The sequence below is a fragment of the Mycteria americana genome, chromosome 1 (assembly GCF_035582795.1).
Source record: "Mycteria americana isolate JAX WOST 10 ecotype Jacksonville Zoo and Gardens chromosome 1, USCA_MyAme_1.0, whole genome shotgun sequence".
Lineage (NCBI taxonomy): Eukaryota > Metazoa > Chordata > Aves > Ciconiiformes > Ciconiidae > Mycteria > Mycteria americana.
Genome location: NC_134365.1, coordinates 136,550,847 through 136,574,228, shown reverse-complemented (window position 1 = coordinate 136,574,228; position 23,382 = coordinate 136,550,847). Strand labels below are relative to the sequence as shown.

The following is a 23,382-nucleotide window of genomic DNA, read 5'->3' as shown; positions in this document are numbered from 1 at the left end:
AATTTAATTCTTTCAATTTTGTTAAGAAAAAAGACAACAAAAAAAGGCAATAATCAAAATGGATATCAACAAGCAGGGAAAAAGTCTTTTTTAAAGGGTTTATATATTTATATATACATAAAAGAGAAATAAATATTATATATTTCTATACATAATAAATAAATATTATATTTTTCTACATATATATAAAAGAGAAATAAATATTTCTGGCTTCTATTAAAAAAACAGAACAAGAAAACGACAAAACGCATAGCACATCAGGACAATTTTTCAAGTAGCAAAAACCATATCAAGTTTAAAGTTTTGAATGGGACACAATTGTTATTTCTTGGTAAACACGAACTTTCAGATTCCTTCGAAATCTAGTTTAAAGCCAGCAATACTTTTAGTGAAATTAAATTTCAAGAAATTAATATATAAGCAGTTGTTCAACCGGTTTTAGGGATTTCTTCGCTAAATGGGCAGCGCTGCACGGCTCTTCAATTTCTCTCCCTTGCCTGTTACCCAAGAGACAGCCCTTTTCCAAGCAGAATTCTTGCTGCATCAGCTCCATGCTGTTTATCTTTCGTTGCTCCCTTGGCAGTTATTATTTCTTAATGTGTTAATTGTAGTTCCTGGACCCTCACGTGTGAGCGTGTGTAATGTTCATGGTAACGATGCCGACACGTTCTCTAATTCCTGGAATTGCAGAGAGAAAACCTTACATACGATCTGGGCACAGGGCATCCAGTAAGAGAAACCAATTACAAGAATTCAAATAGCGTAAAAAGAATAAAGTGGGTAATTGGGGAGAGTAGGCGTTGAGTTGCGCTTTTTTTTTTTTTGCTTATTCGATTATGATTCCTTCTATGGCTCTTGCTTTGTGTGATATATATATATTTTAATTAAAACTTGAATTATGCCACTTGCTTTCCACCTTTTAGCAGTATTTCACAGTAAATTCATTCCTAATAGCAAGTAGTCAGGGGTAAGGAATGGCTTTGCTGAGCGATGGGGACTGTTAATTATTAAAAAGGAACCTATGGATTTAAAACAAATTAGACCTCATTAAGCCTAGGTCTGTTTCCACACAGACCAGCTGACATGAAAAAGCCCATCTACGAGCATGGAAAACCACACTTTTTAGCTGACACATCCCCAGTAGAGATGCACCTCGGCTGGCATGGGGGGCATTCGCTCTTTTGGTTCGTGTCAGAGATCCCCGGTCTCTGACCGCGGCTTAAAACCTGTGGCATCCTTGCATCTTTCCCATTTTTCTTCCAGCTCTCCTGTGGTGCTCGGCCACCCCCGGTGATGCCACCCAAGCCCACGTGCAGGCGGGAGTCCCACCTCGCTCCTGGAGGTGGCTGCTGGCCATCAGCAGCTGGGGTCCACCTGGCTGGCTGGCTGGCTGGGTGGGTAACCCGGGTCCTGGATGATCAAGGTGCTAAGCCCAGGTGAAAAGATTGGCTGCTCCGGGTTTAGCAGAAGGGGAAACACAGGAAAACTCCTTTTCTCTTCCTTTTTGTTGGAGGGGAGGGAGATCTTCTACCGGGGGGCTCTGGCCATGGCCAGGCTGACAAACTCTGTAGCATAGATCTACTTGTTCTCCTTTGCAGAGGCAGGGGGGATTTTGTTTGTTTAGGTTTATTTTGCTATCCAAATTGGGCTGTGACTCGTAAGTTGTTTGTACTTGGAGGTTTTCTGTGGGACTTCACAGAAAATCCAAAGGGCTGCAGTGATTGTTGGGGACCGTACACTCAAACCTATGTAACTGCAGCACGTTTTAACCCGCTTTTCTGAAAGTTTTTGGAGGCAATGGGTGTGTGCATCCACAGGAGAATCCTAATAAGGAGAGCGAAAGGTGACCTATAACGAGCATTTTAATTGTACATTCTCAGGCATGCCATGTATGGGCTTTGCTGTCTCGCTGAGACATCCCCCAGATCTTCTCTGGTGTTACAGGCAGTGACACACTCGTATCGGGAGAAGAAACGCCCATTCTGCTGGCTAGAAATCAGCAATAACATTTTGACATCTGTGCAACAGTTTAAAATGAATTATTCAGCACATAGATCGTGCTATTTGAGCAGCCAGCACATCTCTGCCCATTTACTACTGTCAGTCCATGGTGGAGATATCATTGATGCCAGTGGGAACTGAGCACATGGACTGGGGGTAGGTTTTGGCCCATAGCCTGGAACAGCATTTGACAGCACCCCTGCAGAATACGATAGGAATAATCTGCTTTGCCACCAGCAAAAGACCGAAAGACAATGCCAGTCTGTTTCTTCTCTTAGAGTGTTTTAAACACGTGTGGAAAAAAGACCTTAAGATTAAAGAAATCATTAATCGTTCGACTGTTTAAGTTCTGCTTTCCAGAGTGGAACTTGCATGTCATGTTGATGAAATCGGTATATGGCGTATGACTCTTCAGAAGCCCTGAGCATCTATTGCCTACTGGGAGTAGACCCAGAGCACAAACTGGCAGCAGGTCCAGGCCAGTCTCCAGCTTCTGCCAAGTCAGAGGGTTAAAGTGAAGCAGTCGCTAATTCCTATCAGCAAAGAAAATTCATGAGATTCACGATGTAAGCAGCATCTGATTTGGAAAAACAAGCCGAACTGCTGTAAGAACACGCTTTGGGGAACTGCAGATGGGGAACTGGGAGGAAACACAGATGAGCTAAACACCAGCAAAACCAGGTCTGCTCAAGGCAGGCATTCAGGAGAAGGTGGACATTTATCTTGTATTTAGCTTCCTAATTCAGCAAGGTCATCTGAATTAAAGCAGTGTATGTGTGGTGAGAGTCTAACATCTGTTATTTCACAGGACGCCTGTTCCCTGTAGCTGCATTTTAAATAGAAATGCAGAACACGGTATGGAAACGTTCTGTGCTATGGGTTATTGTCCTTTCCTCACCTTCTTTTAAGGACTATGTTATAGCTGCCCACTGATGCTTATCTAGTGGGCAAAAATTTGGGAGCACTCAAATAACATTGCAGTATGCAGCAATACCATCTGCCCATCATTGTCTGTGTTCTTCAAGTGGCTAACTAAAAATCCAGCCTGCCCCAATTTCTACCTGCTCTTCCATTTACGTGTAACAAATAACACCCGACAGTGGAAGTAGCCCAGCGCTGTGCTTGGAAAGGCAAGACGTATTATCCAGGTAACTATAAAACAAATGGCTAGTATACGTTGAAGTTCTTGTGCGGGAAAGCACCTCTATTGAGAAAAGACGCTTAAGCACATAATGAAAGTTAAGCAAATCCTTATGTCCCACTGCAGTCGGTAGAATTTAAGCGTATAGTTAAATCTTACATGCAATAAAGGCATAAGCTCCGATAGTACCATTATAGCTGTAAGATTTTTGAACCCCTGTGTGTGTGTATAGCTTTATTATCAGGGTCCCCAAGAGCTTTGCAATTAGCTGAAAGACATGAAATGGTGATAAATACCACGCAGCTGGGGATACTCGGGTGCGGTGCCTCAGCAGAAGGTGGGACCTGGCTTCCTCAGCCGGTCCTTGACAAGAGCGGTTCTGCTGCTGCTGCTGCTGCAGCTGCTGGGTGCGAGCTGGAGTTTGCATCCACAGCCGCTGCGCAGTCAGCACCACCCGGGTGTGGGTACGCGTGTGTGGCATTTTTGTAGTAACTCAAAGTCTGTTCTGGCTTTTGTAGGGCTGCCGTCACCAAAGCGTCTGAACCTTCCTGCCGCCTTTGATCCGCTCACCGTCACTGCGCTCCCCTGGGGCGGGAGGATATTACTCCCCTTGGGCAGGGAATAAGAAGAGGCACAGAGAGATGTCGAGTCCGGTTTTAAAAGTTATTTTCATGTCCGCATCTGTGGAGACATCTCAGTGAGGGCTTTTCCAGACCTCCTGTCTGCGTAGTTTGGACCCTGTCTGCCCTTACAAACCTGGCTCAGAGTGGCTCCCTCCGCCTGACCGGGGAGCTCGTGAGCGGGGACGTGAGCGTGCATCTCCCCGAGCCCGGATCAGAGGACTATACCTTGCGAGTGTCGGTGTGGGGCGGCGAGGGGAGGGGGGCGTGCAGAGAGCAAAAAAAAAAGGGGTGAGGGTAAATAGCTGAAGTAATATATGTGTGAGGGTGAAGAAGGCTACCTGGTTTTATTGCCGCTTGATTGGAAGGATGTGTGTAGCTTGTGAGCATCCATTAATTAGTGATGCAGTTGCTCTGTGCTGGTATCAATAAAACCGTAATAGTACATGATACCAGCCTGTGATTGCTTCCTTTTTTCCACATCCCCTTGTGAGGATGCACGTATATCGGTGCAGCTGTGCACTGTATACAGTGTGCATGTGCTGTGGCTGCTTACATGAGAAAGGGACAGGAAAATCATTTAGCGGCTAGTTACCTCCCATGTGATTTTTCCAAGCGTTTATAAAAGGATCTTTGATACACAGCACTCTCTCACGTGCACAAAATAACCGACGTTGTTTTCCTTCCTTTTGCTGAGACATATTAATTCTTAAAATGGCTCCTGAGCAGGCATTCCTAGGTACGTGTAGTGACTGCAGCCTGAGGGGTTAGCAACAACAACAACAACCACCAGCACCAAAAAGGCTCTCCTTCATGTCCTTTATATGCACATCGTGCCGCTTTTCAAACAGTGCATCAAACACCGCTGGCTGGAAATTTCCAGGCCCATTTCCTGCCTGGTGCATGCTCATAAAGCAAGATTGTCTGTACGGTCCGTAGCTGCAGTACTGCAGAAAGTCAATAAAGGGCTGACCACCTCACCTCTATCAAAAGCAGTTGAGAAGCCCTGCCTCATCTGCCTTATTAAAACCACACTTGACTCCCGCAGAGAAACCTAGCTGGGAACCTTGAAGAGGAGGGATAAAAAAGGAGGCTGAAATTGCAGTGAGTATTCTACAGCTAGGTCTTGCAGTAAGGTTAAAGAGTGCTTATTGTAAAATAAACCAAAAAGGCAGCTTCATTAAAACAAGGAAAATGCCTGCTTTTAATGCAATGAACTTCTGACTCTCCCGCGTACAGTACGGCACAGAGATAAGATGATTAGTTATTGCAGCAATGAGTAGATTTAAATAGCTCCCTAATGGATTTGTATTTCGAATTTAAATATGTATATGCCGATATATGTGCATGTGTGTAGATACTTAATCTTTGCAAGAAAAGGCATGATGTGGAATAGATGAAAGAGGTGGAATTTATGCTGCAAAATGTATTTTAGAATGTGTTTGAAAGGATGCTTTTTTTCCCCTTTCCCTTATATAAGAGTAATTGATTGAATGTTTGCCAAGCTTTCAGTGGTATCCATCGGGAATCCCCACCCCCACCTTCCCTGGGCCCGCCAGCTTTTTCTCACCTCAAAATGAAAAAAGAAAGAACTTTAACAGAAAGATCATTGCTTTAGCTTAATACTGTAAGATTTCAGAGATTGAATTTTCTGATAGTAATGAAATGAACCCTGAGTTGTGCCATGAATTTGATTGCAGTTAATTTGATTTTTGAGATGCTCAACAAAGCTAGCCCATTAGCTTTAACCTCACATACTTTGGATTTGTACAAAGTGGTATTTTTATATATATATGTGTATAGATAATATGAAAATCTCTCTCTGGTAATTCAGTTGTTTGTACCAATTACTGTCAGTGAGTAGTTACTAACTATAGCAGTGTTGGAAGCGGTATCTGGCGTGTTGCTGACCAGTAATCACACTATGGTTATTGCTTTGGTGGTACAGGGGTAGTTTTCCTTTTCGCAAGGAAAAATCCAGCTGAACATCTCAGCCAGGAGACACACGCAAACTCTGTCCTGCAGCTTTTTCCAGTTCTCATTGATCTTAATGAGACTAGTCATATGAATAGGAGCGACCCTTGTCGGAAAGGATTTTGTTGGCTGAAACTCAGAATTTCTATTTATTTGATTTGCCTCTGCAGACTTCAGAGTGAAGTGCTCCTCTTGGTAGTATTTGCCAAGAGGCAACAACCCTGGGGTGGGGCGTCCCCCAAGGTGGTCCCAACGTCTGGCCTTCTCTCTTCACGCGGTTTATTCTTGGTCAGCAGTTAGTAAGATGGTGGAAGATGGCCTTTTATATATATATGTGTATATAAATAAAACCAGCCTCAGATAAGAAGGTATTCGGTGATGTCAGAAAACTAATGGCACAAGGCTACAGATAACTGGGAATAGTGTTAAGGAGTTGATTGCGTGGGGGGAGAAACAGGAGGGGGATTCTGCAGCTGGGAGGAGACTCGTCAGCATGGGGAAAAAAATAGGGAGGGTGCAGTTTCCAGAACAGGGGAGAAGTGAGACCGGGGAGGGAGGAGACGAGCGGCGGGGGCACGCAAGTCGAGAGTGATGCTGAAAGTTTTCCAGGCGATGGGCAAAGGTTGAGCTGCAAAGGAGATAACTGCCATGAGCTGCTCGTGGGAGGTCCTGTAAGCGGGGGAGTGCAAAAATCTCAACAGAAGTCAGGGTATATATATGACTTAGCAATGTGTGGGAGGGAGAGTGCCCGTAGATGGGAAGAGGGTTGGACACATGGCTGGAGACAAGGCGTTTTGCCTGGATCTGTGCCACTGAAGTACGCGTCAGGCACTTGCGGAGCCAGGAGCCGGGCTGCCTCCCTCCGGCTCCGTCATCCCCAGCAAACCCGCCGGAGGGTCGTCTCCCGGCCCCGGCGCAGAGGGGCCTGGGGGGCAGCCCTGCTCCTCGCTTGGGTGCTTCTGCCTGTGCCCCGTGGAGGGCTCCTGGCGGGCATGGCCGGCTGCCTTTAGGAGCAAGAGCAGGGCACGTGCCAGTCCCCTCCTGTCCACCTGAAGCATTCACGCGTCTAGCTTGGGGTGGAGCTGGGCACGGGCACCGGGAGCGATCCAGGAGGTCCCCAGTTTGGGCAGGGTGAGGAGCCGGGCAGCAGGGAGTACTGCAGCAGGGAGCTGCCATCCTTCTGGAGGATGCTCACGTGCCCGCCCCTCTGCAGCAGAGCCACACTCCAAGCGTCTCCCTTGCTTACTACAGGGCAAGGAGAGGTTTTGTTATTCCTAACTTACTATTTTATAGGGTTTAGGTTGTTCTTTTAATTCTTCCCTTTCCTTCAAGCTGCTTTTGGTGGCCCAGTCTGAAGGCCAGGGGCCCAGTTATTTTGGCAGGAATTAGGCAAACCCGTTCAGCAGCAGAGGAAAGGGGGAAAACCATTAAAGAGAAAGCGCTGACGACCTCGCCAGAGAGTCCCATAGTGCCCAATTTAGCACTAAAAATCAAGGGAGGGGACAGAAACCCCATTTCTCTCTTGGGGGGGTGCTGAAACAGGGTGCCCCGGAAAAGTTCAGGCAACAGAGACCATTAAAACATGCTCCTGGCGTGGGGCTGCCCCATGACGCCGGCCGTTTTGCCCCAGGGCGGATGGTGCTTGCTCTTCCGTGGGTATCTATATCCGTCGGCTCCTCGCCGGCAGCCGGCGCAGCGGAGCCATGGGGCGAGCTGCCTGGCTCCTGCGGGAGCCGGGTCTGCCTCCAGGTGCTCCCCAGGGAGGTGGGCCTTCCCCACGGCCAAGGCTGGCAGCCGTGCGGATCCTTGCCGAAAAGGATGACACAGCTTCCGTACTGCCACCAAGTTAGGCTAATTCGGAGGCAGCGTGTCTGATGCTTCTCAGCCAATGCTAGCTAGAAAGGAAACAATTTTACACATCAGCAATTTTTTATGATTAATAATACTATCCTGCCTTAATTGAAAAATGGGCTGGTGCCCTTAAGAAAAAATTAAGCTGCAGGAATTAGTATCTAACCTCTTTATGATGAATATGTATTTTTACATGCTGCATATTACTGCCAGTGCTTTTAGAAATAATAGTGCCGTGTATTGTAATAAAAAATTGTCCCGTGTTGTTTGTAGTTGCGTGGCACCATTCTGTCTGGCTGACTTGGCTTTAAGAGCCTGAACGCTTGGGAAGAAGCAGCGTGAGGATGCCGAAATCCTTTTAAAGGGAATTTATGTACAAACAGGAGGATGATGTGTAGGCTCCGAGCTCTGCTATCAGTTGTTATTGCTGAGAGATATTCGCGGGGAGTCGATGCCAGACGGAGCATTAGCGATTGCCGGCCTCGGTGCCTTCGTGGGAAGTCGGTCATAAAGTCGGCGAGGGCTCTTGTTTGTGGGATTTTTAAACACCAGTGAATCATTTTACATAGTAAGGCAGTTGTCGTTGGGGTGGGTTTGTGGAAAGGTCTTTGTGAACCGCTTTCTCTACCCAAACAAAGCTTGGGAAGGAGAGAGAGAGGCGATGCTGAAGGACAGGGAGATTTGTTATGCCCGGCGGAGAGCCGGCAGCTGGGCTCTGCCAAGGTTTGCCAGGCAGCGCGCCGGAGCGGGAGGGTGCCGGCTGCCTCTGCCCGGCTGCCTGCGGCCGCAGGCAGTCCCGGAGACGGGGCAAGTCGTGGCTCCAAGGCATCACGCTCCTTTCACCTGTCTGGCCCCGAGTCTGTGTCTCGTGCGAAGCGGCCCAAGGAAGCTGGGATTAAAGAAGGTGAGAAGGTCTGGGTCCCTCATATGGACAGCTGGGGACAAAAGGAAGTCAATAAAATCCCTTTCGGCCCTACTGCTGTCCTGGCATCGTCGTCTCCCGCAGGCTCCTCGGAGGACCGTGGCTTCGGCAGCAGGCAGGGAGGGTGCCCCCGCTTCAAAGTGACACCATGTACGTGTGAGGGGCGTGAGTGTGACGTGGGGAAGGACAAACGCCTTGTTCCCTCCAACCTAGGGCTCTTAAATGCTCTCATCAGCTTAAATATTGCTCACCCAAACATTTGAACAAATGAGTGAGTCAAATCTCCCTGGAAATGTGCTGTGAAAAATAGGTGCCTGTGGGATCACCGGTGCTTTCCCGTGTTCTTGGCTGGCGAGGTGCGAGGACCCTCCCGGGCGAGACGCGATGGGCACGTAGCAAGAGAGCTGCAGGAGCCGGGCCTTCGGGGGAAGACGGCGAGAGGGTCCCGACGGGGAAAGAAATGCTCTGGTGGTGCCGTCCTCCTCGGAGGGCAACCTGCCCGCGGTTTGGGGCTGGGGAGGGAGGAGGAGGGTCTGGGGAAGGAGCCAGGAGCGTCCCCAGGTGGGGGGACGCGCTGGCTCGGCATGGGAGCACGGTGGGAGCAGCAGGGGGGAGGCTGTCCTTCCCCGCGCCTTCTTGGCCGCGGCCCTCTGGTCTGCGCCCACCCGGAGAGGACCCCGGGGTCCTCCCCGACCCTGCCGGGGAGGCAGCGGCGGGGGGGCCGGGGGTGCTGGCAGGGGCTGCCATGTTTTCCTGCTGCTGTGGCGCATCCCGAGTCCGTTGTTGCTGCCTGCGTAGGCTGGCCCCGGTGCTCCCTCACACCCATTCTCCGGCGTCTCTAAATTTGTAGCAAAGGTCTTTTTAGCTACCTCTTCCTTTGTATTTCAGCCAGGGTCCCTATTAAAGCAGACAATGAGGAAGTCTGCATTAAAATGCTTCCTTCCATCCCTCCGTCCTCCCCCCCTCCTACCCCCATCCTCCTTGTCCCTGGAGGAAACGCTCGTCTCTGCCAAGATCCTGCCTCACAAAAGTAAACAATATGAAATTACAATAAAATGTTTTGATTTGCTGGGCCTGACATTCAGGAGCTGCACAACAGAGACTTATAAAAAGGATCTTCTATAGATAGCCAGTGTGAGAAAAAAATCATCTCTCATTTCGGGCGTGTTTCGGATCCAAGCGTCGGGGCAGCGTAGATGGAGAGCAGGGGATTTCTTCGCCAAACCTGAAGGTTCTTAGGAGGTTTATATTGCAGCATCTGTCAGCAGCTTTCCGCTTGGCATCTGCGGGTGACTGGCCTATTGCACAGTAAAGTCAATATTTGGGGCTCTGTCTCTGTGTGTGCGTGTACGTGTGCTGATGTTGCTCGATGCTTTAAGACCGGGCAGTGTACTGAAAGCCCCGAGAAGGAAATAGCTGAGCTGAAAGTTGTTTCCTCCGGGGCTCTTCCAAATAATTCAGAGGAAGGCAAACCTAAATGGAGGTGTAATCCCTGGGAGATGAGCTTCCTTGGGCGCTTGCCAGTTTAGCAGGCTGGGTAATCTGCACCGTCATCAAGATTTGGGGATTAGCTGTAGTGAAGCTAGTTGGCTTTGACGTTTCATTAGGGAAGTTTTCCGTAGTTTTTCATCCCTGGTCTTGATGCTGTGAAATACGGATGATGTAGCTTTGTTATCCTTACACCTTCTAACATTCCTGCAAGTCGATGCTGGGACTGCAAACGTCTCTTATCCGCTGAGGATTTTTTAAATCATTGCTTGTTTATGAAAGACTAGCTGGGTCAAAGGCTAATTTTGGAAAGGGTCTGCTTTCCCCAATGCTAACCAATAAATTTTCATCTGGGTAATGTAAGTTACTGAACTCTTATCTCCTGAAGAAGGGGTAAAAGCAAACACTATTTGTCCTATAATCTGCAAATGTTTTGAAAAGTGAACCGGAATATCAATAAAATGGCTTAGCGTCAAGGTCTTGTAAGAGCTCTGAAGGACATTTATTTAGAAATCAAAATGTTAAATTTAGAGGCAAGAACTGTGCAGATGAGGAGGGAGTATGTACGAGTGACAGCGTTGTAAATTGTCTTGGGGGTTCAAGGGACTGGGGAAGGACACTGTGTCCTGGAGTCACTCCTTTCCAGAGACGTCTCTGCTGATAAGAGCCGGTTGTTGTTCCCGGTGACAATGATCGAGGGGGACAAGGCAAAGGATCACCCTGTGGGCTCCTGCGGCGGCGTGCAGAAATGGGGATGTGGCCTGGCTTATTTATCACGGCTAGACGTGCCCTCACTCTTCCGCCTGCCGCAGAGGATGGGTGCGTGTCCTTGGAGCTGCTGTTGCCGTCTCCGTCATCCTCTCCCGACCCTTTTCAGACGTCCCCCCGGAGGCTTGCTGCCATGAGGGCCGGGGGACGTGGGTTGTGCGAGCCGGCTGTGGAGGACGTGCTGCAGAGGCATGGCTTGCGGGCCACCCTGACGCCCAGTCTGTGCCGTGGAGGAGCACTGTTGGCCACCCGGGCTGCAGCGCTGGCTGGCTTTGTGGGTCTGCATGCCGGAGGGCTGTCCCCATTGCTCCCAGCTCCCCCGCCACTGCAGAGCATGTGGAATGCCTGCCCTGGGACCTTGGCTGTCTTGGGCCGCTAAGGTGGCCATCCTGAAGTCTGACCTCAGTGCTAGGGGGAAGAAAGGAAGAATGACCAGGGCAGGACTTCTGGGGACGGCCAGGAGGGATGCATGGCGCAAGGTGTGCAAGGGGGGTCAGCAGGGACACCAGGTTCCACCTTGCAGAGGGACATCCTCGTCCCTCTCTGGCCACGTCATCTCCTCGCTTCTGCCTCTCTCTCCTTCACTGGTGCCGTCTCGCATCCTTTGCTTCCCTGTCGGCCTCCTGCCCTGTGGATGCCGTAGGTAGCGGCACGTGGGCTCTGGTTCCTGAGGTCTGCCTTAACGCCCTGCTTTGTACTTCTGTTGCAAAACCATGAGTGAAAATCAAGGTTTAGTTAAAAATGATTTCCTGTGCTCTACTCCAACTGAGAAATATAGAGTTAACGTAAGTGTTGGACTGGATGTTTTAGGGCTTCAGTGATTTATCCATCAATTATGTCATTGTAAACCGAAGGTGAAGTTACGCCTTCGTAGATCTGGAGTAACAAACGGTTGAACTGAGCCTCTGTTGGTACTTCTGCTTGAATTTATTTTAGTGAGGGAGGAGGGTACAATTAGCAGAAATGTCCTATGTGAAGGGCTAGGCACCTTGCAGCTACGTAGGTCTTGGTTTGGGATAAAGCAGCAGTTCCTGTAGCATGTATTCCTGCGATCCAAAAGATGGAGAACTATTAAGAATACAAGCGTGTGTGTGTGTGTGCACACGTGCGCATACACACATATGCTGTTCCTGTAGAAGGTAAATATCAGTTTTGATTATCTGAATATTGATGTAGCAATTTAGAAATAGCTTTCCAAGAGAACATGTCTGCACTGTTACATTTACCAGCATAATGAAATCAGACAACCTTTCAATCCATAAATCACAGTACAGTATTTGCCATTCCAATTTCTATGGTTGTACTGAGCAAGCAACGCTATCCAAAGAATTTTATTAAATCAAAATAATAAAATTTAAAATCTGTGTTGACTCTTCTTTGGCTCTTTCAGGTACTTTTACATTTTGGCCTGAGAAAATATTTTCTTTGTTTTTCAGACTCCATTTTATTTACTTCAGTTACTTTATTTCTCAGATTGGAGGCCGTCTGTTAAATTGCAGTAACCTTTTGTTGTAAAGCTTGGGACATTCTCCTTGGTGTTTACCGGCTGCAATGTAACACACATTTTCTAATCATCTTTGCTGTTGTGCTGATTTGAGAATTTGAAGCGCAAAGTCAGTCTAAGCAGGCCACAGGAATTTGTGGCTTCAAGGCAATGATAAGAAATTCTTAATGGCTTAGTAAATGACAACATGCATTTAAAGTTGGTTTTCAGTCATCTCAAGGTATGTTATTGCTTAAGAACCGCTTCAGCGTAATATTCTTTCCTTCTAGAAGACAAAGTGTGAGGGGATTTGTATGTGGGAGTGACTGCAGACAGAAAGTAGAATATTTTTCTTCAAGAGCCTTAAACATTGTCCTCAATATATTTTCACTCCACACAAACTCAGCTCCTGCAATTTTAGCTGAGAAGTTTTGCAGATCATGCTGCGGAGGTGCCCTGGGACTCCACTGCTGGCCTGCCACTTCCTTCAGGCCTTCAATCCACATCAGACCTTCACACCCAGACCGTGGGGAGCCCATGGAGGTCTGTAAAACAGAGTATGGGTCTGCCCAAGGACACCCGTTTGCATGACCTGGCTTCTGCGGTATGATCAAGACACCGCAATTCTTCTCCAGCTTTCAAAGTTAAGGAAATAGATCACTTCCTCAGTTGTGGTTAGAGGAATTTTTCATCCATCTTTGGGAGCTATTTTAGAAGGACAGTAGACATCCCTCAACAAGTCTTATTTTTGCAAGCTAAGGGCACTGCACAACAGCTCTTTATTGTCACTGTTTTCTGTATCTTCCCTAACAAACTCAGTTTTCTACCCCCTCTATTTCAGGTGTTCTCTGCAGCTTCATTCATCTTATCCCTTGTGTTAGCAGCTCTAGGTTTTTCTCCTTCATTCCCCTCTTCATCTTCCCTACAGCCGTACATTTTTTTCTGATTTTTTTTTTTTAAATGCCCAGAGCTCTCTGTGTGTTGTACCCTGCACCGTCTCCACTTTTCGCAGCAGCGCCACGTGTGTCACCAGAAGTGGATCCCCCAATCTCTCTGCCGGTGGCAGCTCTCCATGTGCTACCACTTCCTTCCATCGCAGCTACTCATGGGAATAAATCATGAAGCGTGTCAACGTAGTGGCCTCTCTTCGGAGGATGTGCGAAGGATGAGATGAATGGTGGTGTTCTGCTAGAAGGCGTTTGGTGACTGCTATCAAGTGGTCCTTTGATCTGGAGACAACCCAGAGGTCCTTGCAGTTCTGCGATACAGATGTCGGGAGCTCTGCATCCTACCCTCCTCCCCTCTCTTTTTGCCCCTTGCTTCAGTCTTTTGGGGCATGCTCCTGGTCTCCGCAGGATTGGTGTCTGAGCTGCTTGCAAAGGTATCTGCATGACTGGTGGTGATTACTTGGCGTTGATCTCTCTGAAGCTGTTGCACCAAAATCCCACCAAGTTGAATGTAGGGCTTCACAACCTGCTGGACCTAGTATTAGGGCTAAATGTATTTTTCCGTAAGGACCAGTGGCGGACTTCCAAGGCACTTGAGGAGAAAGTGGTCATGCCTACATGCACAAACCCCAAGCTGACATTTAATTACTTCTTATAGCCGTATTTTTAAGGAAAGGGGTTCCAGTGATCTCGGATCATCTGAAGAACGACGTGGCAACCTGATCTTGTGCATACGCAGAACAACACTTGAGTTCAGGCACTTGTGCTCACTCATCAGTATGGTGATTGGCTTAAAAATAGCTCCTTTTTTCTTCATTTATCCCCAAAATTTACTCTCTGATAGAAACGGTGCCTGTCACATGTTTAAAACAGATTTTCATCCCTGTGTGTATGGAGGAAGGTAAAGGAAGTGATAAATCTCTAAAAACAGTATGATAAAATAAGTCCTCTGTAACTAAAGGGCCAGATACTGAGCCTTTTACTCCTTCGGTGTCATCATCTGTAGCTGGCCCCGCTGGCTGTGAGATGACTTCTGCTGCAGCAGGTCTGGGAGTGCCAGAAGCTGCCCTCTTGCAATCAAATGGGAACCCCAAGGACTGAAGCTGTAGATCACCATATCCAGTGAATAGCTGGTGTGCCGTCTGTCAGCAAGGAATAGGTTTGGGGAACTGGGAAAAAAAAAAAACAAAAAAACCTGGGAAAAATCTGCCATGTTTGAAAAAACTAAATAAAAACTTTGGGGCTTTGAGAATGTATGACTTTCCTTTTCTTGCCCCCAATAATCTGAAGAAAATCCATCATCCATCCTCCCTGTTTTTGACACAGAAAATATTTTATAGTTAGCTAGTTCCCACAGTCTCTGTTAGCATCCAATCAATAACAGGATCAAACTACTGACTACACGCTCGTGCCTTTCCTCCCCGTGTTGCCGCTCTTTGGAGCTGGGGAATAATTAGCTGCGGATCACGGTGATGCGGCTGCTGTAACCTAATGTTTCTGTCACACCGATACCCTACTGACGGATGGACAGTTGTTGAGCTTTCTGTCGTAGAGACCGAGGGACATGTCGGGGCGGGTGCCGAGCATCTCATCCCGCTCCACTGCGGTGTCAAGCCTCCACTGGTTGTGGTTCGGCAGCAGGAATGACAGCTATTTTCCCGCCTGCCCTCTTCCATCGACCAGAAGAAAGGGAAAAGAGAAGGAAGGCTTTTGTTCCTGGGGGATGAACTGCTCCGGCAGCGGCCACAGGATGCAGAGCGGATGCTTTCTGCTTGTGGTCCTCCCCGCTCTGCCACAGGCAGGCTTCAGCTAAAATAAACCAGTATGCCACGAACCTTTGAAGCGCGCTCGTCTTCTCACTTCCCTGTTACCAACGGGCAGCGTGATGCTGAGGGATGTTGTTCTCGCGTCACGCAGACACGCTCAGACTTTCCTCTTGTGGTGGCCGTTCAGCCTCCCATGTCATTTCCCGTGTGAGTGGCAGCTTCGCCTTTCCTGAACAACATCTTCCTTTCTTCTGGCATTTTCCAAGACAGGGGAAAGGCAAGCTGGGACCATTGGAAACACACAGAGACTACGTTAGGTGCCTCTCCTGGCTTCTGAATGTCCACCCGGCTTTCTTCTGTCTGCAGATTATTTGTATCTTAGTGGAAGGACCTGGGAGCAGTGCCATCAAAACGGGTTGCCCTCTCCCCCATCTTCCGTGATGGCCGCTACACGGCAATGAAGTGCAGCCCCTCTGGGCAAGCTGGCACGCACACCGGCGCTGCTCCACGTGCGTCAGATGGACCGCCATCGTCGGGAATCACATTCTTCCATCATTCGTGATTTTGCATCACACCATTCAGGAAATGTCATCGTGATGTTGTAATGCTCTCAGTTCTCTTCTCTGTACCTGAAATTGCCAATTACATGAAATAATTTGTGACGAGCAAAAAAAGCCCCCAAAACCCCAAGTGCCTTTTGAATGAAATTGCCCAGAGGTCTAGTTTCTTCTTGAATAAGTCCAGAGACTTTAATTTGATAATGTTGAGATTTTTACCCACCAAACGATATATTTCTTTTGGTTTTAATTAAAGAATTTTTTCCTTTGCACTAGACTGATGCTAAACTGGCTTCACTAAATCTTCTTACGCTGTAAGTAGCAGTGACCCAGATAAACACGTTTAAAAATGCAACTACTGAAACTACAGTATGGTGCCTTTGTAAGACGCAGCAAGAGAAAGACTAAAATAATTCTATACATTTACAAGGGTAGCGCATAGCATCACATAATTAAAAGCAGATTTATAGACCAATTTAATTTTTTTAGATTACACATACAAATCTGCGTGAAAAAAGTGTTACTCATTTTGGAGTCAGATGCTTGAAAGTTACAGAGAAACCTATGAAAAAAATTACTTTTTCCTTTTGCGTATGCCCTTTTGCAGCATGACAGGCCTTTTGAAAAAGGGGCGATAACTATTTAAGAATGCATCGTAACGCGGAATCAGGAGCATATAGGCAACCAGGAGAAGGTTGCGTTTCTGTTCTCCTCGGTGCCGGAGTTTGCAGCTTCGGTGGCTTTTTAATGTAAAGGCTGGGCTCTAGTCCCAGCCAAACCCACTCGGTGCCCATGGCCCACCTAAAGCCAAGGCCTGGAGGAGACACCCGTCCTTCTCCACTGGCTGTATCAAGGACATAGACATTGCCAAAGGGCCTTGTTTAACTATATTTAGGTAAACCCTTTCTAGGGCCCAAGAGTTGTGGTTAAGGGGATGCTGCCCGTTGTTCCAGATGCACATTTTGGGTGTCTGTGTGCGTACGAGCAATGCCCGGGACGCTGCGGTAACAGCTTCACTGCCATGGGAGTGTGCTCGCTCCAGCTGCCTCGTTAAGCTCTGACGGCCCATCGCTAGGGCTGCTCTGAGAGCAAACGCTTTGGCCAAAACTTCTCTTCCTGGTAACTGTTGCCCAAGTCACGGCCAGGGTGGAAGAAACAGCCGGAGCCAGCGTTCGGCCCGGCACCGAGCAGCCGGGAGCGCCCGTGCCTGTGGCTGCCGGCCAGGGAGAGCCGGGCGCTGGCGGGGCGGGCTGCGGGGTGTCCCTCGCACCCCATAGCTCGCTCAAACACGAACCCTTCCGCTCCTTTTGGTTTTGCGGGTCTTTCTAGACGTCGGCTGTGTTTACACAAAGAAGAAATATATGCTATTGGGAACAATCGGATAATAAACAACCTTTAATTAGTGCTGAAGACGCAAAGGGACCTCATCCCTCAGTGCCTGTTTAGACAGCTAAACCCAAACAGCCGGCCTCCAGCGCCCTGTTCCCCGCGCCCCGCAGCGCTGTGCCCGGTGCTGCTGCTGCTGCTGCTGCCGGGTCGGTGGCTTTGGTGCCACCTGCCATGGAGGGCATGGGAAGCGGCTGCTCCTCTTGCAGCCTCTCAGCCTCGGCCACCCTGCGCTGGCGGCTGGGTCCTGGCGAAAGCTTCGTCCCAGAGCAGGGGCCAAATCGTCCTTAATCACCTTAAGGACAAGGCAGGGTTTACCAGACGTTCATCGTGCTGGGTGACTCTGGGATCTTTGGCGACCCACCCCCCCTTTAATTAAGTTTTGGTAGCAGTGTGCTCTCCTACTTAGGTTGGCTAGCATTAAGCTACAAAATTGCTGATGTCAGACCAAAAGTCAGTGGAGTCTATTGACTTTTCAAGCGTTGGCGGCGCGCTGCAGGACCATATCCGCTGGACGTGGAGGACACCTGGGGGTGGCAAGATGGGTGTGCGCCGGGGGCCTGCTCCCCGTGGCCACGTACTCCGTGAAGCCGCGGGCGCTGGCACTTTGCCAGCGGGGTCCAGCCAAGGGCCCTTGCCCAAACGGAGGCAAGTGCTGCACCCAGCAGCTGGCAGCTGGCTGCCATCCCTTGGTGTTAACCTGCATGAAGTGTTTTCTGGGGAATGCACCACGTGGAGATGGCCCTGTTTGTTAGTTGTACAAGACAGCCAAGGAAGTGCAGGTTGGTCGTTGTGGCCTGTCCTATCCTCCCCATTGCAAAAATTGTGGATGCTGAGTTTTGGGCGGCTCTGGCACCCTCTCGGTGCGGAGCCCATCTTGGCAGAGAGCTCGGCTCCTGGTCTGGGGTCGCTCACACCTGCCCTGGTGGCCACCCTTCCCGGTGCAGCTGTGGCCAGCAGCTGTCTGCTCCGTTTCTCAAACTATGGATCACGACACCTTTTTGGGGAAGATGCAGTTGGGGTCGCAAAGGGTTTGTGCTCGCCAGGGGACAGCTGTCTCCTCTGGTTTGGTTTGTGCTGGTCAGATGTTTACCCAGCTCGGCCAACGGTTTGGCACGTGAGTGCGTCCACTGACACGTGGTAAAAACAGAGGTTTTTCCTTGGTTGCCAGCTTGGCTCTCTGGGCTTCTTTTGCAACCCCTGCTGCAGTGCGGCTTGTTCCTGCTGTGCCTCTCGTATTGCAGGCTCCTCCGATTTCCCCGATATCCCAGGCAAAGACGGGCCAGCAGTGGCCCTCGGGAGCCCAGCGGCCTGGCACGTGCTGCTCTGGCACCTCGCAGGCTGCCCGTCCCTGCCTGTGGGGTGCCTGCCCAGGAGAGCCCCGCTGGAGTTTCTCGGGGCAGTGTGGGGCAGGCCCCCGTTTGGCACACAGGAGGAGCCGAAAGGTGCGGCAGCCCCTCCGGCAGCCGCTGAGCCCCCTGAGCAGGGGGCAGCTGCGGAGCCCCGGTGCTGGCTGCCTGCCGGCCGCCCTGCCAGAGGGACGGTGGGGTGCTTGTGCTGGGGGCATCCGCCCTCCCTCTTTGCCAACAGCAAGCCCTTAAATGAGCACGGTTGTTTTCTCTAACACCCCGCCAAGAAAATACTGATTATTTTCTATTTCTGGGGTGCTCTTGCTGTTTCTGTCTGCAAGAAAGGGTATCATTTCTGTAGCTGAGCTTGTCTACCAACATATGGATTTGCCTGAGGCAAGACGAGTGTGTGCCGTTTCTCACGACTTATACAGGCTATAGGCAGTTTTTATTCCCTGAAAGTATTATGTAGTTAAAACTACTTCCTCCTTGTTTTGCTAATCTCCTAAGCTCTGCTGTGCTCCCTTCTGGTTACCGTCAGGTACTCTCTGCCGCACAGCTCCAGTAGTTCAAGCCACCGGTCTCCATCCCTGCTCCTCTGGCCAAACCCGCTGCGCCCATATGGAGCCAGCGGGAGGGGGTTAGCCACCCCGGGGCTGAGGAGTTCAAGGGCTGGGGCGTGGGGATGGGGAGGGTTGGGCAGGCATGGGCAGCACCCCGAGACTGTCCCCATTTCGGGGAGCATGCCTGGTGGTGGCCCTGTCCTGGTGGGAACAGGCATTGGTGTTGATGCCCTTGTGTTGGGTACCCAGGGGTGAGGGAGAAGGACCACGTGCATCGCCCGTGGCGTCGGGGCAGGCGTGGGGTGGGGCGGGTGGTGAAAGCCAGTGCCTAAGGGAAGAAAGGGCTCAAAATGGTTAAGCCTGGGAGCAGCGATGCCGTGGCAGATCCCCACCCCCCGTACTGTACAAGGAAATGCTTAGCTCCAGCTACATGAGCGGCGTGTCAGGAAAATATATCGTTGCCTGAAACAGAATATACACAAAGTGGGAGAGACAAGAGTGCCCTCGGACCCCCTCGCTCGGAGCTGCCTCCCAAAAGGGCTTCAATGGGGCTGACCTTCCCCTCAGCCTGCTCTTACCCTGCTCCTGTATTTGGATTAGCGCGGGAGAGGAGGGGAGACAGCCTCAGGTCCTATTCTCCTGTTATTACAAGGATAAGCTAGGACATGGTACAGCCATGGAGGTTTTTATTTGTGGGTTATTTGTTTGGCTTTCCCGAAGGAAGAGCCTGTGAGAAGTATGTTCTTTCCTAATAAGAGCATCACCTTAAATTTTCATGGCAGACAGTCTGCTCCGCCTGCTGAGGTGGCCTGAAGAATCAAGAAGATTGACAGCAAAAAAATTTACTTCAGAGCTGCACCGGTCTGCTGGCAGGTATTTTTTTGTCTGTTAGTGTTGTTCTTCTTTATATTTTATTTCCTTTTCTTTGCTGTTGTTGGTAAAGGAACGAAGCTGCGCAGTCAGCTTTCTTCCTTCACGGTCTACGATCTGCGTACTGAAATTCGGTTCTTTGAAGAGCCGACCGTGTGAGGAATTAACGCCAACGCGTGCGAGGAACTACAGCCCTGTATGCCCTTCCACACTGGCGTGTAGGACCTCCTACATCCAGAGCTCCACGGCTGTAGGGCAGCGTCACCTCGCTGGGAGAGCTGAGCCGTAGTCACGCTGTGGAGCGTGTTGCTGAACTGCTTCCGAGGGCTGAGCCGAACAGCCACATACAAAATCTCCCGGTCAGATTTATTGGAGTGGCCTGGTGACGTTCCCCAGAGGACTTACGATCTATGGTGATGGATGACGCCGATCCATTAACGTAGTAGTCTCATCTGGGAAAGATGTAATTGTCGTTCTGCATCCTGCAGTTTCCCTAAGTTTTTCTGAACATGTAATAGCACACATCGCAGTGGAAAATGCTGTGAAAAATGCTGCAGTAAATATGTCAGGGGCTCTATATCCTATGGCAGCGCACTCCTCTTCTGATACCACGCAGCCATCATTAAGATAGGGGAAGTGATAATAACAAAATTTGGTATTCGTCATGATGTATGTGGTCTCCAAAGGTTTGATGGAAGAGTATGGGCAGGACTGACCTTGTTTCCTCTCGCAATACATGTCTGCGAAATTTGTTCATGTTGACTGGTTCACAGTATCAGGAAAATAATATTTACTTTTACCTGCAATAGCAGTGCTATTTTTACAGCGCTGGTTGCCCTGCCTGCATTTCCTGAAATATAGCCCTTTTTTTCTGAGTGGTCGGAGTCTGGATCCCTGATGACAAGAGGCATTATTACTATTTTGAGTATTCTGGGCACAGTTTGGAATAGTCTCACCTCCGTGCAGTACGAGCAGCGTGTCAGTCGGGGCCGGAACACCCAGCTGGAGAACACTCCTTTGAACTGGCTGGAAGGTCTCTGTTCATATAGCGTCAAATGAGTAAAATTTGGACATTAACCTTCACACTTAGACAGACTATAAGCACTCTGGCAGCAAAGAAACATGGTAGACCTTGATGAAATGGGAGGAAAAGGCATGCTGGAGGAACGCAAGCGCAAGTAGTGGCCAGCAGCTAGACTGCGAGGGAAGGCAGTCCTGTGCCACCTCGGTGGGTCCGTGCCTGCGTGTGTGCCCACTCGTCCTCACGGGTGATGGGTAATCTGGATTGCGGTGGTAACTGGAATCCACGCTGAGGGCTGTGCTCGTGCTAATCACATGCCAAAACGACGGCTGCCCAGAAGACCTCACCGTCAAATGGATGAGGCAGAAGGCATTAGAGAGGACGCGCTTGGAGGTTGTAAATGCGTGCATGTATGTAAGTGCGTGTGGGGCATTTGTAGGTGTTACAAGTAACCTGGACCTGTTAACTGGACAGCAGTAACCTCGGTGGCACTGAGATGCAACAAGACAGTTTTTCAGTATTTTCTGTTATTTACATATTATTTTTGGTCAGAGGCATCTATATTTCACAGTTCAGCACAGGGGCTTCTAGGAGGGCTAAATTGGTCTTTGAGGGTGAAAACATGTTGAAGTGTTGTGAGGTCTTCTCGTTATATCCTTCAGCACCGTAACGCTGCGTCTCACGCTGGTGTTATCTTGAATTCAGTCAGAAGGCTGACATCTTGTGCATCACGGCACAACGGAAAGAAGAGGTCATTTCTCTGCCTCTCAAAGTCAGACCAGGAAACGGTACAGACGCTGGGGTGAAAGCGAGTGTGTAAAAGGATGCGAAATTCAAAGAAAAAATGGTGCAGTTTTCCTCACATCACAGGAATCCTACATTTTTCTGTCTCTTTTAAACAAAATCCTTGCAGCTGCTTACAGATTTTGCAAGGAAGAAAATAAAGGGCTATTTTTGCTTGAGAGTTTTTCCATCCACACATTTTTAGATAGGGTGGTGCAAGAGTAGGGCAAGTTTGAAATCTGCTGAGGATTAGCACCGTCGTGTAGCTGATGAAATGTTGGGCTTGGTTTATCAAAGTGATGGGGTGGAGGAGAGGGAGAGTCAGTCTAATAAATCTGAAGCTATGAACATAAAACTTGTTCTTGAAGTGGCAAGCTGAAGGAGCATTTGGTTACTCATGCCAGTAGGGAAGGGTGAAGTATTAAATAACCGCATTTTGCACGGGGGAAGGGAGCACTCCTCTACCCTTTTTCTCCCCAGGCAGCACCACGATACTCCTGTCCCACAAGAGAAGAGAAGCTGATGAGTCTGGTTTTGGTCCGCAGTTCTTTGGCCCATCCCTAAATCTTGTCATTTGGGACACTATCTGCGCCACTGAGAGCCATCAAAGCTACAGGGGGGAGAAGGGGTTTGCCCTTTTGGCCCACCGTGGCAAGCTGGGTGGCACGCGTGTGTGCGGTTAATCATCTGCACGTCCTTACCTGTGGTCTTAGATAGGAGCATTCGTACCTCACCAAAAAGGATCTGCGAGCTGGACGGTTCAGTTTTTTACTTGGTTTTGCTTTTCTTCTCATTATTTATTTATTTAACCCAGAGTATATTTGAACGATGAGAGGTTATGTGAAAATTTGGCTTTGAGTTGATTTAAGATGAGTTACAGAAGTGTCGGGATTTGCTATTCTAACCCCCATGGCTTTAAAAGACATTCAGACTGGTTTCTGCTTCTTCCTCTCTGTCTCAAGAAGGTCTAGAAGCAAGACAAGTTAAAGGGCAGTCCCCTCAACCGTGCTGAGGTTAGCCCTATTCTGGCCTTGCCTGCACCAAGAAAAAGTGGTTTTTAACTGGAGCTGGCATGCCATAAGGAGGGGATGGGAAAGGGCTTGCAGCACGTCTGAGGGGCCGGTGCTCTCGGGGCACGTGTGGTGGTGGTGGCACCTCACTTCATTTATGGGTTTTGAGCTGGTGAAGCTGGTTTACCCCTCGAGGGGTACTCTAGCGTGCTTTGCTTGTGTGGCTAGTCAGGAGACAGCCGAAGCGGTCGAAACCGTGCTGGTGTAATGGGGCAAAGTCAGACATTTTGCCTGCAAAAGTGCCGTAGCAGTTTAAAAACTGATTTTAACTTTACCTCACTAACCTGTCGGCTGAGACTTGGTAACTGGTTCATGAGGGGACCCCATCCTTTTTAGCCAGGAGCAAGACAGATTCATGTAAGCAAGAAGAGATGGGCAATGGACGTTGGCCTTTGCCACACCGATACTAATTCTCGTCTGGATATCAGAAAAGATCAAATGAACGTAGTAAAAATATCTGAGCCTGGGATCAGTGGAGAGGGTCAGGACAAAATAGCGAGCCGAGTGTCTCTGAGTGGAGAACAAACCTCCGCTGGGGGACTAATGAGGCTTTGAAGTCGTTACACTGACATCAAACTTGGAAATCCTTTGTAAGAACTGAGATGCTGTAAGGACTGTTTAATAAAGCACTTGACTGGGAAAGGAGCAAATATTTTATCAGGCTGACACTGAGTGCTTTTTGTTTTGGGTTTTGGGGAAGCAGGCTGGCAATTACATTTAATTGGTATCCTTCTCCTCTTGTTATCATTGGTGTCTCCATTGCTGGGAAAACAAAATGCATGGTTTTTAAAATTTACTGTAAAGTAACGGCTCTCTCGTTTG

General features: G+C 49.1%; 1 protein-coding gene across 3 annotated transcripts in view; it reads left to right on the top strand.

The window, feature by feature from the left end:
* The window catches only part of RAI2 (retinoic acid induced 2), a 46,476-nt gene that overhangs the window by 12,477 nt on the left and 10,617 nt on the right, over nt 1–23,382 (top strand). Inside the window, exon 2 of one of the 3 annotated variants that reach the window (XM_075521719.1) lies at nt 19,599–19,689. The exons of the other annotated variants lie outside the window; for them this stretch is intronic. The gene's annotated coding sequence lies outside the window, so the exon portion shown is untranslated. The remainder of the gene's footprint in view (nt 1–19,598; nt 19,690–23,382) is intronic. 3 annotated transcript variants of the gene reach the window in all.